This window comes from Humulus lupulus, chromosome X (assembly GCF_963169125.1).
Source record: "Humulus lupulus chromosome X, drHumLupu1.1, whole genome shotgun sequence".
Lineage (NCBI taxonomy): Eukaryota > Viridiplantae > Streptophyta > Magnoliopsida > Rosales > Cannabaceae > Humulus > Humulus lupulus.
This window is the reverse complement of record NC_084802.1, coordinates 68,983,311-68,990,417: the sequence shown is the minus strand read 5'-3', so window position 1 is coordinate 68,990,417 and position 7,107 is coordinate 68,983,311.

Genomic DNA, 7,107 nt, shown 5'->3' with positions numbered 1-7,107 from the left:
GTAGAACAAAAACCCAAACCGACCCTTTAACGTTCTCTTCTCCTCTCTTCTCTTTTCTCTCTCAAGAAGGCTATAGATACTTGAGGAGAATCAGTTGGAATTCTGTGTTTTGAGCTGAGTTTGTGAGGGATTAGCTTAGTTCTAACTAAGGGACACTCAACCAGGACCAAGGTAAGAACTTAATTTCATTCTTGAGCATTAGAATTCTGAGTTTTGCCTGAGTATTTAAGGTGTTTATGGTTTTGATGTTTAAAGGCTGAATTGAAGCTGAGAAGCTTGGGTTTTAGCTCAGAAATTGTTAAGGAAGTGGTTCATCAAAGAAGGTAAGCTTCAATTCGTAATTTAGAGTCTAAAATCTGAGTTTTCATGACTGGTTTTAGAGTTCTTGAGCTACTGGGTTTCAGAAATCAAAATGGAATTTTAATGAGTTTTTAAACTAGGTTTCTGTTGGATTGAGTTGCTGGAACCATGTTGGGAGTCTTGTGATCAATGGGTTTTGGAGTTAGGGTCCTTTGGGATGGTTTTTAGCAAGGTTAGGAGGCTAGAAATGGTGATTTTTCTGGGCACGAAGAGTTGGGCCGCGGCTATATTCTAGAGTGCTGCGGCCCTACGAAGCAAAGAAGAGCCAAAGAGGCTATGCAGTGGGGAAGCGTCGCGGCGCCACAGGGTAGGGCCACGGCGCGTGTCTGTCTTCAGAGAGGCTTAGCCTTTGTTTCAAGGGCGGGCCGTGGCTAGGTTTTAGGGGTCGCGACCCTTAGGGGCATTTTTTATCTTTTGGGGATTTTAAGAGCGAGAACCTAACCTAGGGTGCTTGGGATCGATTCCACCACCGTTTTTGGTGGAAGTCGATGTCCCGGAAGCTAGAACTTCATCGGGAAATATTAACGCGATTATTAATGGTACTCCCTATCTTGGTTGTGACTAGGTGTTAAGCTAGGGCTCGGGAAGCAGATCATGCTCGAGAGGCGTCGCTCGTAATCAGTGAACTTGGAAATTAAAGGTAAGAAAGCTGCACCTGGTTGTGGAATTATAATGGGAATAAGGGTTCCCTATTTTGTATGCTTTGTAAAGAATGGTATTATTCCATGCAAACAGTAAACCAACAGCCTAAGAGTGCCAAAGTTTACATTAGCGCATAGGACGCGACTCGGCCACTGGTAGCTGAGGATAGCTTGTTATGCACTGAGCTCGGTTTAAGTGGGCCGGAGTCAGTGGGGTAAATAGAGGGTGCGACCTAAAGTGTCGACCTTAACTATTATATGATCTGTTTGTTATTATTGTTTGGTGGATTGTTATGATGAATAGTTGGGTGATGGTTAGCTGACTCTTTGGTTGAATCTTCGTGCTTTGTGAATATTCGGGTATGTTAAGTGTATGAACGTGCTTAAAGGGTTATCCAAATATTATTATTGCTTGTTATGTAATATCATATGTTTTCTTGCTGGGCCTTGGCTCATGGGTGCTACATGGTGTAGGTAAAGGCAAGGGCAAGCTTGATCAGCCCTGATTTGGAGAGCTCTGAGAGCAGAATGTACATGATCAGCTGCTCAGCCGCCACGGTTGAGGGGAGACAGAGACAGGAATTCCATAAACTTTTGTTTTGCCTTTAGAAAGGCTGGTGGTTGTCTATACACTAGAAATTTTGTAAACAGCCTTTTAAACGCTATTTCTTTTGGGGTTCCATATGTAAATATTTAATTATATGGTAAGTATCTTTTCAGACCAAAACCTTTTAACCCTTGCACTTTAATGACTTTATAATTCACGTTTTTAACTGTTTGACTTGATTACAAAGTCCTGTACCTTTACAAATACACAGTGTAGCGGTCTTGGCTATCCAGGGCATTACATCCTTGCAGGTGATACACAACACATCAGTACCAAACTTCTTAACCATAAACTCAAAAGTATTCTTCATTGCGAAGAGAGCTGCTTTGGTTTTCAATTCCATCTTGTTCTCAAAAGTCTTCCCGAGGTGTAGTTCTCCCAACGGTATACTGGATGAGGGTGTTTCAGATCGACTAGAAGCCATGATATCTTCTTTGTAAAACATGGGAGCTCTCAATCTTCTATGATCTTCTCTTGAACATATTGGAACGTTCCCTATATTGTTATATTCTATTCCACCAGGACGACTAGAGCTGGTGCCAAGTGTTCAATGTCCTTGACTTGGTTGGTTCGTCCATGCAATTGGACGTACTAGCTGTTCTTGTACTTGTTCGATTTACAAATCATCAGATATGTCAATCGGCACTTCTGCAATATAATATGCCTCTGAATCGTATCTTGAGTCCTTATTATGTTCAGCTACTGGATCAGCATTCACATAGGGGTCGTACTAATACTGGTTGTCCCTCAGGACACCAGTAGGACCTCCTAAAGTATTGGCTGCTCCCTCAGGTCAGGGAGTGGAATATGGATCTGAAATGACAATCTTCTAAACATGAGTGACACACAAGGCTAACCTTTCTTTAGATGTTACTCATAAGAATGCACAGACACCAAGATAACTTTCAACATGAACAAGTGTAAACGGTTGATCGTCGCATGTGTAAGGAACCTCCAATTTCAACTCATACATATGTTTATCAACTTTAAGTTCCTTGTGCAATATATCAAGAAGTTGCAAGTACGTTATAGTATCCTCCATCGGTATCATCATGCATTGAGGGTCCTTGAAAATCAACTTATTCCCTTGTAATTCCCAAACACCATTGTAGGATACAAAAACGAAGACAATGGAACCTGTGTTGGAAAAAAAAACATAGAAATTGTTAAAAAAAAAAAACTGTCAATTTTTCACATTGTCATGAAAAAAGATTATTATCGAGCTTCAATCGAACTCTATCGAGTTATCACCTAGCTCTTATCGAGTTCTATCGAGCTAAAATTTCTTAAACCGAACATAAACCTAACCATAACTTTCATCGAACCCCTATCAAGCACATATCGAGAAAACAACTACACCAAATATTCTAGGGTCAAATCAAACCCTTATCGAGTTGTCATCGAGCACGATCGAGCAACAAAGCCTAAAACTATCGAGCTATAATCGAACTATATCGAGCAACATCGAGCTCATAAAAGAACCTTCTTCTACATACCATCGAGCCCCTATCGAACCGTTATCAAGCTCCTATCGAGCAAAAAAGTTGCAAAAAACTCATAAAAACGCAGATTGTGGAATCTCTCTAAAAAAAACCCAAAAAATGCACCAATATAGGCTTAGATCTGTTTGAAATATCCAAAAAAAAAATGTAAACAAACTATACCCAATACATAAAATGAACAATCTTCTTACCCATGGTTTTTCTCCTCCAAAAACCCTCAAAATGGATGTTGTCTTTGATATTGGCGACTTCACACAGACAATGGAGATGGCTAACAACAATTTCGAAAATAAAATCATACAAATCTATGGGTTTTAGGGAGGATTTCATGAGAATGAGAGAGAGAGAAGAGAGAGAAGAGAGAGAAAGGGAAGGTTTTAGGATTCTTGATATAATGGGAGGGGTATTTTGGGTATGAAATGAATGTTTAGCATCAAATTGAAAAGATTAATAGTGCTAGGATTTTTTAGTTATATTAGGCACTATTAAGTATGAATAGTTAAATTTCCCTTTTCTGAATAGTGCGACATCTAACAAGAAAGAAAAAGGTGAGGGCCCATCACTTAAAAAGAATGGAGATAATTTTTTTGAAGGCTTGAGCTCGAAAGCTCGAGACAAAAGGATTAAAGAAGGTGAAAAAAAACTAGAAAAATTTGAGGATAGGCTCGAAATAAGCGAGGTAATTCAAATGACCTAATTGACCTAGTACAAGTTCGGGGTATCTAGAGTGTCCCCACGCTCGAAGTGAGAAGTTAATTCTAATAAGGGTTATCTCGAATTTCAAGGGAAAGTGGGCAGTTACCCAAATAGGGAGTGTCATTGAGGAGTGTGCTCCTAAACCCTATTCCTTAACCCTATTCCTTGCTCTATACGATACCTTCACATAAGCCTTTCAAATCCTATAAAAGATAACATTTATCCTACAAATTAGCCTAAAAAACTCCTTTTCACTATATTTATACTAGTGTAATGGATCAAAGAACACATTTTTCAATAACCTTTCAAGAACTAAATCAAGAACCGATGAAAAAAAAAGGGTTTTTCTATAAACAGCAACAAAAATATCAGAAAACTTACACGTTGATAGTTGATGGAAGAATCGAAGAGTCGACTGGAAGTATTTGTGCAAAGAAATCCTTCGAAACTCATTTTCGAATGGGAGATTGAGTGGGAAATTGTGGAATTCCTTAAACTTCTTTTCTTTTCTTCTCAAATAACATGAAAACTCTCGAGGATATGAAGTGAAAGTGACGACTGAGATAGAAGAGGGGGTTTAAATAGGCTAAGAAAGTGGAGAATTTCAAATGGATCTAAACCGTAAAAAAGGGAATTAAAAGAAATCTAATGGACCGCACATGTGGAATGGGAAAAGACGTGTGCAGAGAACAAGTACTTGAGTATTCACAATGTATAATCCCGTATTGACACGTGTACACACTCGAGTGTGGTAGGTAAGCCCGTTTCCCGAAAGTGAAGTTCAAAATTTCCATTCTCATAGGATTCGAACCAACACTTTTTAGGGGGCAAAATGTTACACCCAAACTTGGAGAATAAATAAATATCCTCGTAAGGTGTAAGCTCGAAGTTAACAAGTATTGGCATTATACTTGCACAAATAAGCACGAAGTTCCAGTGTCATGTCATCAGCGCTCGAGCATGAGCATTAGTCTCCTCCAAGAGATGAATTCGACAAACTGATCAAGCAAGGAGGTGGCGATAACCTGAAATGGTGAGCTTGAGGCTTTGAGTGATCTCGAAAGCGCATTGAAGCAATGATCAAGCTCGAAGACGCATCAAATACATATACGGAAAAGTTGTTTGGAAATCCATATTTCTTTGGGATTGGTTAATACCGTGTATTAAATCCCTATAGTTGTTTGGAAAAGTTGTCTTTTCTTTTTCTTACAAATTTTTTAGTTCATTTTATTATTAAAATTTATTTTTTGCAATTTTTTCAAAATTTTTATTGGTCATTTTATTTTTGAAAAATATGTATTAAAATTTGATCTCGATCTTATTTATTTATTAAGTAAGCAAGAATTCTATAGTTTCTTATTTTATTTTATTTGTGTAAATTATTTTCAAAAATGTATATATTAAATATATTATTCATTTACATTTTAAATATGATACCTATTTTATTTTCTAATTTCATATCTTGGAGAAAAAAAAAAGTCAAGCCTAGGGGTGTTCATCCAATCCACTTCACATTGTTTTGCTCATAATTTATCTAGTCCGCACTAGTGCAGATTTTAGATCCAATCCAATTCAATCCGCATAACAACTCAATTTCAATCTAACCCAATTCACAATAATGCGGATTGAATCAATTATTTTAGTGTGATTTTTTTAATATTAAATTATTTAAAAAAATTACTAATATATATACATATTTCTCATAACTAATAAATCACGTAAATATTGAAATAAAATATTTTTTTTTAAAATTTACATATCCAATAACAAATAAGCAAACTCCAATTACACATAGCATCAAGCTCATTAATTATTTAAAATATCATATATTAATTTTTTAAAATATTTTTATTTTTATTTTCAAATATTTAAAATATTAATTTTTTATATATGTATTTATAATTTTTTAAATATATATATATATAAATAGATGGTGTAAATTTTGGCTTAAAAATAAGTCAATGTTATATTTGACCCAATTTTTACAATTGTGCTCCAATATATTTGGTGCAAATTAACTTTAAAAAATAAACAAAATCATTTAATTTTTATTGAAAGTATATTATTAAATAAATAAGTAAAAATTTAAAAAGCTTTGAATAAATATAAACAACATTATTTAGTTGCAAAAAAAAACAAATAAAAAATGTGACATTTATTGTGGGTGGAATTTGGCCCATGTCATATTTTGTGGTAAATTTGGTACAACTTTTAGCATGTGCCAAATTTGACACACGTTTTGCATTACCATTGGAGTCTCATTTTTTCAAGATATGCTAAAAAATGACAATACACTACTTTTATAGCTCTTCCAAATCGGTGATGTAGTACTAAAATATAGCTCACTTTAAAATATAGTTGTTCTACTGATGTGCCAAATTTGACACAAAATATAATATGATGTATATTTAGATCAACATTAAATAATAACTTTCTTATTTACTTTAATGTCATTATTATTATTTTATTACTTTTGCTATAGCATTAAATGTAAATGTAGACATTTTATCTTTTTCTTTTATTTCTTTGAGAAAGAAGGTTATTTTTATTATATATATTTTTAATAAATATTACATGATCATTTATTAAATAATTAATTTTACATCTATGTGCATTGGGGCATAGTTGTAAAAGTTGTACCAAATGTGTCATTTATTGACTTTTTGTATTATATTTAGTAAAATTTTTGCATCTATCATTGGAGATACCAATGTAAATTGATATAAAAAAACAAACTAACATTAATGATTGTTAAAAAATTAAATTATTTTAAAAAATATTTAATGGTAATATTGTAATTAAAAAATGAGTTTTAATGTCTATCATAAATGATTATTGATTAATGGCAATACTATAATTAAAAAAGTTTTATTTATTGTTTTGCCAAAATTAACTTTTAAAATATGTCAAATTTAACATAGGCTTTAGCACACTATTAGAGAAGCATTTTATTTATATTTATATATATGGATGCACTCTTAATAGTTACTACTCATGGATGATTACTTTAAAATTAACCATTAGATCAAAATCAATAGTCCATATTTATAGTTGTTAATTAATATTTATAAAAATAAATTTTGAATTTTTCAAAATTTTGGAAGGGTTACCTAATGAAAAACATGTATTTATTATGAAAATATAATATTGTAAACTTTTCATTTTTCAAATGCAAATCAATTTCTAAATATAGTTAGTGTCTCTCATTAGTTGTAAATAACATTAATTATGGCAAAAAAAAAATAATTAAATTCAAAATTGATGTAGGAAAAAAAATATTTACTTGCTGGTGACTTGCTAT